This window comes from Triticum dicoccoides, chromosome 7A, assembly GCF_002162155.2.
Source record: "Triticum dicoccoides isolate Atlit2015 ecotype Zavitan chromosome 7A, WEW_v2.0, whole genome shotgun sequence".
NCBI lineage: Eukaryota > Viridiplantae > Streptophyta > Magnoliopsida > Poales > Poaceae > Triticum > Triticum dicoccoides.
In genome coordinates, this window is record NC_041392.1 from 657,323,630 (window position 1) to 657,334,223 (window position 10,594).

Below are 10,594 nucleotides of genomic sequence, written 5' to 3' on the forward strand. Positions count from 1 at the left end.
AGTTGTGCAACTTCTGTTACTTGAGCCTCGAGAAAAAGTTGGACCTGCTGGTTTTCCCTCTAGCTAGGGTTTGCTTCTCCTGGAAGGCGACTCTGTCGCCGCCGTCGAGTTTTGACCTTCCCTCCTCCGATCCCCCTGGTTTCTGGGATTGAGATCGCAAATCTCGATCTGGGCTCGGGGCAGAGAAGAGAGATAGGGTTCCCCCCTGCTTTACTGCCCGATCTGAGTTTTTTCTTCTCGGGCAAGGTTCTTGGCTAATATGGCGATAGATGGATCTGGAGGTGCTTCTGGATCAAACTCTACAACCGAGGTCGAGCGGATGATGGCCAAACTTGGCCTTCGGGAAGAAGATCTTGATGATGTTGTGTATGATGAGAAGGCTGCGCCGCCGGATGCCGCAAGGTGGTAGCACTTGCTCGGGTACACATTGATAAGCCGTATAGCCAATCGTGGTTCTTCAAGAACATGCGAGCTGCTTGGGATCTAGCGCATGATGTGAAGTTCCGCCCTCTGGAAGACAACCTGTATTCTTGTCTGGGTGACTGGGAACGTGTCATGCAAGAAGGCCCATGGAACTTCAGAGGCAACGCCGTGGTGCTTGTCCCTTATGATGGTGTCATGAAACCTACCATGGTCAAGCTAGATACGATTGACATCCGGATACAGATTCACGACGTTCCTGACAAGTATGCACACTTGGTGGGGGCATTAGCAACCAGGGTAGGAGAAGTTCTCTTTACAGAGCCAATCACTCAAGACTTCGCCGGCAACTTCTACCGTGTATGGGTGAAGATCAATGTCTACAAACCTCTGAAGAATGCCGTTTCAATGATTCGAGGGGGGGGGGGAGAGACAGATCTATTTGGTTAAATATGAAAGACTCCCGGATTGGTGCGCTGTCTGTGGGCACCTAGGTCACGTCTTCAAAGAGCATGGGAATGGGATCCATGCCCCTTCAGCCCTTTTTTCCAAGGATCTCAGGGCAACCTAGAACATGCATGTTGGAACGGGCCCGGGAGGTGGCCGAGGCCGTGGTCGCCGCGGTGGCCGGCGAGGAGGACGAGATGGGGGGCATGCCAATGAAAGGCCTAAGGAGCAGACTGAAGAGTTCACCAGCGATGATCTAGACGCAGATCTAGAGATGCAGCAGGCCGATGAGAACAGGAAACGCTCAGCTGATGTGTCAGAACCTGTGAGCGCAATGGGAGCTCCTGTGCTAGAGGGTAATGCTCTGCTAGCCCTGCCTCCACCAGCGGTGCTGGCTAGTCCATCCTCAAAGCAAGACCCGAAGAGGAAGAAGACCAATGCAGAGAAGAATGATGGAAAGAAAGGACCAGCAAGTGACAAACAGATTGAAGCAAAATCGGCGACCTCCCGAGGGGAGGATCGCCGGGCACAATGAATCTCCTTTGTTGGAATTGTCGTGGTGCGGGCAAAGCTGCGACAATTCGGGAGCTTCACGAGCTAGCGAAGCAATTTGCCCCGACCGTGCTATGCATAGTAGAAACACAAATATCAAAAGCACATGTCGAAAATCTTGCTGGTACCTTAAGATTTAATAATTCTTATGTTGTTGGTAGTTCGAGTCGTAGTGGAGGAATTGGTGTGTTTTGGAATGATGGAATAAAGCTTGATATTTTTGGGTACTCTGAGTATCACGTTGATGCAACAGTCTCTATTCCAAATTGTGCAGATTGGAGACTAACATGTGTTTACGGCGAGGCACAAGTTGGAGAGAGACACAAGACTTGGGACTTGATCAAATCTTTGGCTGCTGCAAGCAACTTACCATGGCTTTGCATTGGTGATTCTAATGAAGTATTGCATCAACATGAACACGTTGGAACTGGCCAGCGTAGGTTCTCTCAAATCCAGGGCTTTCGTGAGGCAACGGATGTGTGCGCTCTTCAGGACTTGGGCTACCAAGGAAAATCGTGGACTTTCGAGAAGAAGACGGCAGGGGGTAGTTACTGTCGTGTTCGTCTGGACCGAGCTATGGCAAGCTCAGAATGGATGTCTCTATATCCCTGCTACACGAGACAGCGGCGGCCTCAGACCACTGCCCCATCAGATTGCTGCTAGAGTCTGATGCTCCGGTGTAAGTGAAGCAAAGACTGTTTAGATATGAGATGTGCTGGGAGAAACATGCTGAATTTAGCTCCTCCCTTGAGGGCATGTGGATAGGGGCGCCAGGAGGACAGTCTGTAACCCAGCTGAGTAAAAAACTGAATGAACTATCTGCGTCCTTGGTTCAGTGGAGTGGGGCAACCATAGGCAATATTGGTAGAGAGATTAAAAAACTCAAAAAGGAGCTGGCTACTTTACAAAATGACCCTCGTCGACTTTCACCCTCACATGCAGAGATAAAAATTACAGATCGTCTTATGGAGCTGTACCACATGGTGGAAATAAAACAACGGCAACGCTCACGTATTGACTGGCTTTCCGATGGCGACCGGAACATTAAATTCTTTCAGAGGAGGGCTAGTATGCGGCGAAGGAAGAACATCATCAAAAACCTGGAGCGATCTGATGGTTCTCTCACCCATGATCCGACGGAGATGGCCTCATTAAAAATGATTTTTACCAAAAGTTGTTCACTTCTGAGGGTACATCGGGCATGGATGCGGTGCTCAATTCTGTTCCTGTGAAAGTCACTACAGATATGAACAGGGGATTAACAGATCCTTATACAGCTGAGGAGGTGAAAAAGGCTCTCTTTCAGATGTACCCTACAAAGGCGCCAGGACCGGACGGATATCCGGCACATTTTTTCCAGCGGCATTGGGAACTTTGTGGTACCGAGGTTACGAATGTGGTGTTGAGAATCCTTCGTGGGGAGGAAAGCCCAGAGGTAATCAATTAAACGATCCTTGCTTTAATTCCTAAGGTTAAAGAACCCACAAATCTAACTCAGTTTATACCCATAAGCTTGTGTAATGTGATCTATAAGATTGCTTCAAAGGTGTTGGCAAATAGATTGAAGCAAATCCTGCCTGAGATAATATCTGAAGAACAGTCTGCTTTCGTCCCGGGCCGGTTGATTACAGATAATATAATAACTGCTTACGAATGTTTACACTTCATGAAGAGGAACAAAGCACAACGAAACAGATTCTGTGTAGTTAAATTGGACATGATGAAGGCATATGATCGTGTGGAGTGGGAGTATCTTCGTGCGGTTATGACCAAGATGGGGTTTGCTTCGTCTTGGGTCAACACTGTTATGAGATTGGTAACTTCTGTGAAATTTTCTGTCCTGTTTAATGGATCAAAACTTGATGAATTCACTCCTTCAAGACGGATCCGTCAGGGAGACCCTATTTCTCCATACCTATTTTTGCTTGCAGCGGAGGGCCTTTCGTGCCTCTTAAAAACCCAAGATGAATCATCCCAACTTACTGGAATCCGAGTGGCTCCTTTGGCTCCGCCGGTTAGCCACTTGCTCTTCGCGGATGATAGCCTGCTGTTTGTGAAAGCTAGTGCTAATGGAGAAAATGAGTTGTCTTCGGTGATGGAGAGCTATTGCAATGCTTCGGGCCAGAGGATAAATTTAGCCAAGTCTTCGGTGTTTTTCAGCAAGGGGTGCCCCAATTCTGTCAGAGCTGAGGTTAAGGAAGCGCCAAACATTGAAAACGAATCTCTAACAGATAGATACTTGGGTATGCCCTCTGATGTTGGAACAAGTAAAAATGGAGCTTTTAAATTTCTGAAAGACAGGGTATGGGCCAAGATAAAGGGGTGGATGAAATAACTCCTCTCGGCTGGGGGAAAAGAAGTATTGATAAAATCGGTAGCCCAAGCTGTCCCTGTTTTTTCAATGTCGTGTTTTAAGCTTCCTCGTGGTCTCAGTGAACATTTGAACTCGTTGATTCGGAAGTTTTGGTGGGACAGCAAAGAAGGACAGAGGAAACCCAGTTGGGTATCATGGAGCACGATGACCAGGCCGAAAAGCTGTGGAGGACTGGGTTTTAGAGACGTTGAGCTATTTAATCTAGCTTTGCTTGCAAGACAGGCTTATAGGATTTTGATGGATCCAGAATCCTTAAGCTCACGTGTACTCAGGGCAAAATACCACCAAGATACTGATTTCTTGGGAGCGGAACTAGGTTCGGCACCATCACAAATATGGAGGTCGCTACTTGAGGGCAGAGATGTTCTAAAGCAGGGGAGGATACGCCGTATAGGGGATGGCCAATCAACTAAGATTTGGGATCATTGCTGGATCCCAAGACCAGCAAATATGAGACCAATAGCGTGCAGAAGTGCTAATCCACCCCAGCTGGTGACTGATCTGATCTTACCGGGTGCAGAATGGAACAGCGATGTTATAGCTCAGCTCTTCATACAAACAGATGCAGAAGCCATCATGGCAATACCTCTGTGTACAAGGCAGATCGACGATTTTTGGTCTTGGGTTCATGAGAAGAATGGAGTCTTCACCGTCAAGTCCGCCTACCGCATGCTTGTTGAGACAAAAATGCGGCGAGAGGCGTGGCTTGAAGGGCGGTCAGATAATTCTAACACTAAACGGGAATCGAAACTTTGGAGTAAACTTTGGAAGGTCAGCGTCCCATCGAAAGTTAGGATCTTCTTATGGAGACATGCTCACCAGTCTATCCCCACGGCGGATGTGCGCCACCACCGGAACATGTCGACCAGCACAAGATATGGGTTGTGCGGATCCGAAGACTCCTAGCAACACTCACTGCTGCATTGCACTGTTGCGCGATGTGTTTGGGCTTTACAGGATCCTGACCTTGTAGAAGCGTTGAACAATACAAGGGAACCTGATGCCAAAAGGTGTGTTGGCCCAGACCGTGCACGTCGAGTACTTTCCGACGACACGCAAACGACCGACGACGAACAACGACGAAGAACTTGCCGACAGTCTTGGTTTCTGCCACAAGCTGGCTCGATCCGTCCGGATCGATCGAAACTAGCACAGCTAGCTACGTAGCCCGGTGAGTTGCACTCGTACACGAACTCCTACGCCGAACACGCACGTAAACAGCAACCGGCCGATTGATCCGGCCGGCCTGCACTACACACACGTACGCACACGAGGAGGCTGGCCAAGTATTGCCAAAGGCTCGTATCGAGCCTTGTGTTTTATTTCAACTCACGGTCCAAAGATTACAAGGAGTGGTTACATATATATACTAGTATAGCTAGCCTATACGTAAACCTATCAGGTGACTGAGTCCTAGTCCGAGCCGGCTAGGAGACGGAGACGTGTTTAACTCCAACAATCACTCCCCTAAACACAACGTCATCACGTCACAGCTCCGACATCGATCCTTCTTCGCATCTTCAAAAACTTCTCTCGATCCAAAGCCTTGATCTGGATGTCTGCTAGCTGATCGTTGGTGCGACTGTAGTTGACCTTCGTCTTACCTTCTTCCATGCAGTCCTTTATGTAATGATACATCGTATCAATGTGCTTGCTTCTTTCACGCCGCACTGGATTCTCGCATAGAAAAGTTGTAGACTCACTGTCAACATTGAGCACCACTTGTTTCGAATCTCGATCCATGAGATCACCATGTAGCTTCCCTAGCCACACACCTTGACGCACCGCAACAACAACTGCAATATACTCTATTGCATCAACTGCAGGTGCTTTATTCTTCTTGCTTAACTCAAGATAAGGTTTCATTGGAACGTCAATTGGATTGCAATATTTCATGCCACGGCTTTCAAGTACCTTCCTTACGTATGCCGCCTGGCATAGTGTGACCCCCTTAGGCTTTTGACGTACCTCTATCCCGGGGTAGTAGCTCAAAAGACCGAGATCATCCATCTTGAATAGCTCTTTCATCTGTAGCTTGAACTTTGCAATCACCTCTTCATCTGATCCGGTAATTAATAGGTCATGGACGTAGATGCCAACTAGTAGACGACCCCTTCCTTCACCTCTCTTGTACATTGCATGCTCCAGTGGGGTTCAAGAGAAATCAATGTCCGGTCAAGTTTGATGTTCCACTCCCGAGGTCCTTGCCATAGCCCATACAAGATTTTGTGTGACTTCAGTACCTTGTGCTCTTCTCCCTCTTTGATGAAACCCGATGGTTGATTCACATGCACATCTCCTTCTATCTCGCCGTTCAAAAACGCGGATTTTACATCCATGTGATGTACTTTCCATGATTCCTGTGCCGCGAGAGCGATGAGTAATCTCACCGACTCCATATTTGCAACAAGAACGAACACTTCTTCGAAGTCCATACTTTCTCCTTGCACATACTCTTTGGCCACGAACCTCGCTTTGTGCTTCATGCACCCTTCAACATCTTTCTTGACCTTAAATTCCCACTTGAGCTCCATAGTCTTTTCATCGTTGGGAAGATCCACAGACTCCCATGCATTGTTGTCATGGACCAACTCTAACTCCTCTTCCATAGCATGACGTCAACACTCCTCCGTATTTGCGTCTTCAAAAATATCCGGTTCCTCGATGTGCAAACATCGTTGCCCTTTACTCTTCATCTTCACCGAGTTGACTTGAAGCGCTTCCTTTGGAGAGAGATTCAACACGCGTCGTCCGTACGCTATTGAAGAAGAAACACTTGCTTCTGAACTTGCCAAAGTTTTTGTTTCTAACATTCTAACGCTTCAAAATTGCCTCCTTTGGCTGGGCTCTTTTCTAGCCCATCACGTGGGCATTGCACCACTTCTCTCCTTGCTGGACCACCACGTGGTGGTGTGATCCATTCTTCTGGCCCATGGGTGGCAGCACATGACCATGCAACATCTGAATCTTTGCTGCTTCCTTCAGCCGTGGCAACTACAACTGCTGGCCTCGCTTGCGTGGTTTCTGAGACGCCTCCCTCTGGCCGAACGCTGTTGCTTTCTAGCACTCCTGCCCGATCGCTCGTTGGCCAGCTGCTGCAGCCATCAGTGCCTGCGTTAGTCGCCTTGCACAAGCTGGCTGGCTTATCGTTCGTTGTAGCGCAGGAAGTCCCACTAGCGCCAGAACTCGCCATGTCGACGCTCCTCATTGGACTGGAATCCGTTGCGTACGCGTCGCGTTTGTCTTGGTCCAGCAACACAACTCGCAAAGTGTGGTGGTTTTCTATCACAACCACATCTTTGCCTGGAGTCGATACTTTCATGTCGCTTTTTCGGCCGCCTACGGACCTCTTCTCCAGTCGAACAACACAACCACTGCTTCTCCATGGTCGTGCACACTCAGCGATCGCTTCATCCGCTCCAGCAAAGTTGGCACTTACATCCATAGCACTGACATAAGTTTCGGAATCACTCCCTGCATCTGTAGCTTCGACACGAGTTTCCGAACCATAATCTTGATGGCAAACTTTTTCTTCCGCAAGCTCGACAATTTCTCTAGTCAACACTTGAGAGTCTGGATCCTCCTCGTCCACCAGCTTACACATCAACATCATGTCACCATCATCTCCTTGCTGGGCGATGAGCGCCTTCTGCTTCGGTGCTTCCTCGCAGTCAGCCTTGAAGTGGCCGAGGAGGCCATAATTATAACACCTCACTTTCCTGATGTCAAACTTTCTCCTCGGTGGTGGTGCAGCCCATTGTCTGACTCGTCGTCCGAGTCGGCGAAGTTCTTTCTCGCCGAACGCTGCTTTCCCTTCTTCTTGCTGCTGCTCGTGGATCCGCCTTGCTTTTTAAGGGCGATCCACTGCGCCTTTGTGAGAATCACAAGCTCGTCGTTCCTCCCGTTCCCAAGACTGTACCGCATCCGCTCATCGTGAGCCTTGTACCGTCCGACAAGATCGTCGATGGAGAGAGTCGCGAGATTGACGCACTGCTCGATCGCCATGACAATTTGCAGGTACCGGGGAGGGGCCGCGCGCAAGAACCGACGGACAACCGAGGTCTCCGTGAGGTTTTCTCCAAGCGCGTGGATCTGATAGACGAGAGTTGCCACCCGTGAAGCGAACGCGTCCACGGACTCATCATCGCCCATGACCAAAGTCTCGTAGTTCCTTAGGAGAGTTTGGAGATTGGCTTGCTTGACACGGGTGTGTCCCTCGAACATGAGCTTCAGCGTATCCCACACCTCCTTCGCCGTTGCTTTGGCGATTAGGTGCTGGAGGACATCCATCGGCATCACCGAGTAAATCGCCGACGCCGCCTGCCGATCCTTCGGGTGCTCGGCTCCCTCCTTCTTGAACGCGTCGCCTTCGGGATCCACCGCGTCCCATAGCTCGTTGGCGCGGAGACCACACTCAATGAGGGCCTTCCAGACCCCGAAGTTCTCGCGATCAAACCGCGACGAACTCGCCGGAGCAGCAATTACTTTAGCCGCACCGGAGTATTCCGCCAGCTGCTTGTTTTTCTCGTCGTCCGACATGATCCTCCATTACTAAAAGATCAACCTTGCTCTGATACCAATTATTGGTCCAGACCGTGCACGTCGAGTACTTTCCTACGACACGCAAACGACCGACGACGAACGACGATGAAGAACTTGCCGACAGTCTTGGTTTCTGCCACAAGCTGGCTCGATCCGTCCGGATCGATCGAAACTAGCACAGCTAGCTACGTAGCCCGGTGAGTTGCACTCGTACACGAACTCCTACGCCGAACACGCACGTAAACAGCAACCGGCTATTGATCCGGCCGGCCTGCACTACACACACGTACGCACACGAGGAGGCTGGCCAAGTATTGCCAAAGGCTCGTATCGAGCCTTGTGTTTTATTTCAACTCACGGTCCAAAGATTACAAGGGGTAGTTACATATATATACTAGTATAGCTAGCCTATACGTAAACCTATCAGGTGACTGAGTCCTAGTCCGAGCCGGCTAGGAGACGGAGACGTGTTTAACTCCAACAAGGTGGCTGTTTGCTTTGTTGGATACGCTATCCACGACTGAGTTTATTCAGGTGGCAGTCACTCTTTGGGCACTTTGGTATTCAAGGAGACAAGCCCTGCATGAAGATATCTTTCAAAGTCCTCTTTCTACACATAATTTCATTTTGAAATACATCCGGGAGATCGAGGAATGCAAGCCCAAGCAGGCGAATACTACATCAGTGACTAACCAGCATCCTGTTGCTACACGCTGGATCCCTCCGCCCCCTGGCTGTGTCAAAATTCGAGTGGATGGGGCTGTTGCTAGAAATCAGAATGAAGGCTCTTTTAGTGCGATTTGCAGAGATGCGGCGGGAGTTTATTTGGGTTCTTCTGTCATCAGAATTCATGGAATTATAGACCCGCCAACGCTAGAAGCTCTAGCATGCCGGAAGGCTCTTGCTCTTGCTTCAGATCTGGCACTCTCACATGTGATTATAGCTTCTGATTGCCAGGGTGTGATCAAGGATATTCAGAACCAAACTGGAGGAATGTATACAAGCATCATCAAGGGGATAATAGAGACGGCTAGAGAAATCAATGGTTGTTCCTTCATTTTTGAAGGTAGAGCCTCAAACCTCGAGGCGCATAGCCTCGCTAAGCACACTTTTGGTCTGGGTTTTTGGGCGCCATGTGTGGCTACTAAACCCACCAGATCTTTGATGTATCCCTATGAACATTTTTGAGTAATAATAAAGTGTGTTTGGACTCAAAAAAAATGTTACTTGAGCCGAATTTTCAGCTCAACCAATGATTCTAGATGCCCCAGTTCATGAATGTTTGTTTCATCAGACGTGGTGTAAACACTTTAATTTTTGCGTTAAGATAAATCATGTACTAGCCATGCCGGCATTCTCTCTAAAAGCAAGACAAGTTCTGTTGGGTCGGAGGGAATTACGGTGTCATCACCTTTGCGCATCATGATGTGTTCCATGCCGAATTATTAGACTATATAGTAAGCACAAAGGGGAATGTGTGAAGTCAAAAAAATTATGCTTCTCAAATTGGCAACATGTTGATAATTATAAATAGGATGACTATCCAAAGCTCACACCGAACTAGCTATAGCAATTTGCAATAGAGCACGCGTGCGAAGGGAAATAGTTAATCTAACAAGTGGGTCAGTGTGTGAAGCTTCAATGGTTAAAGAAAGTTGAACTAAGCAAAGTAGGAGTGGGTTAGATAGAAGGGCAAGAGTAACGGAGTACTTGATCATCCACGTGTCATGTATTAATGGGTATGTTCTCGCAAAAAAATTGTATTAATGGGTATGGGGGCAGAATTAGAACTTGTGCTAGCAGGGTTCTAGCCCTGGTGTATCCCAAATGCAGAATGCATGAGGGACGTAGGGACTGCTCGGACCAAACACAGTTAAAAAATAGATAATCTGGGACTCCTAAACCCAACTCTGAGCTGATCTTCGTCTATCAGTGCTCGCCCTTGAATGGCTACTGTCACCGCGTCTTCGCTCAGGGAATAACTCTACACTTTCTCGCATCCTGATACATCTCATGCCTAGAGCAGAACAAACATATCATAGAATAGAATAGAATGCAGAAGCAAAGGGCCCAACAACCCCAAAATCTCAACTGATTCCACATCTCTTTTGCGATGAAAGGTGATGATTATATAAGGTGGAGATGCCATAGAGATTGGTGGGGTCCCATGGTAGTTCAGATATTCTTTTAAAGGGCACAAAACCATGGGCCAGGGTAAAGAAGATGGGTAGTGATCCAATAGTGGGTTCTATGCAAGGC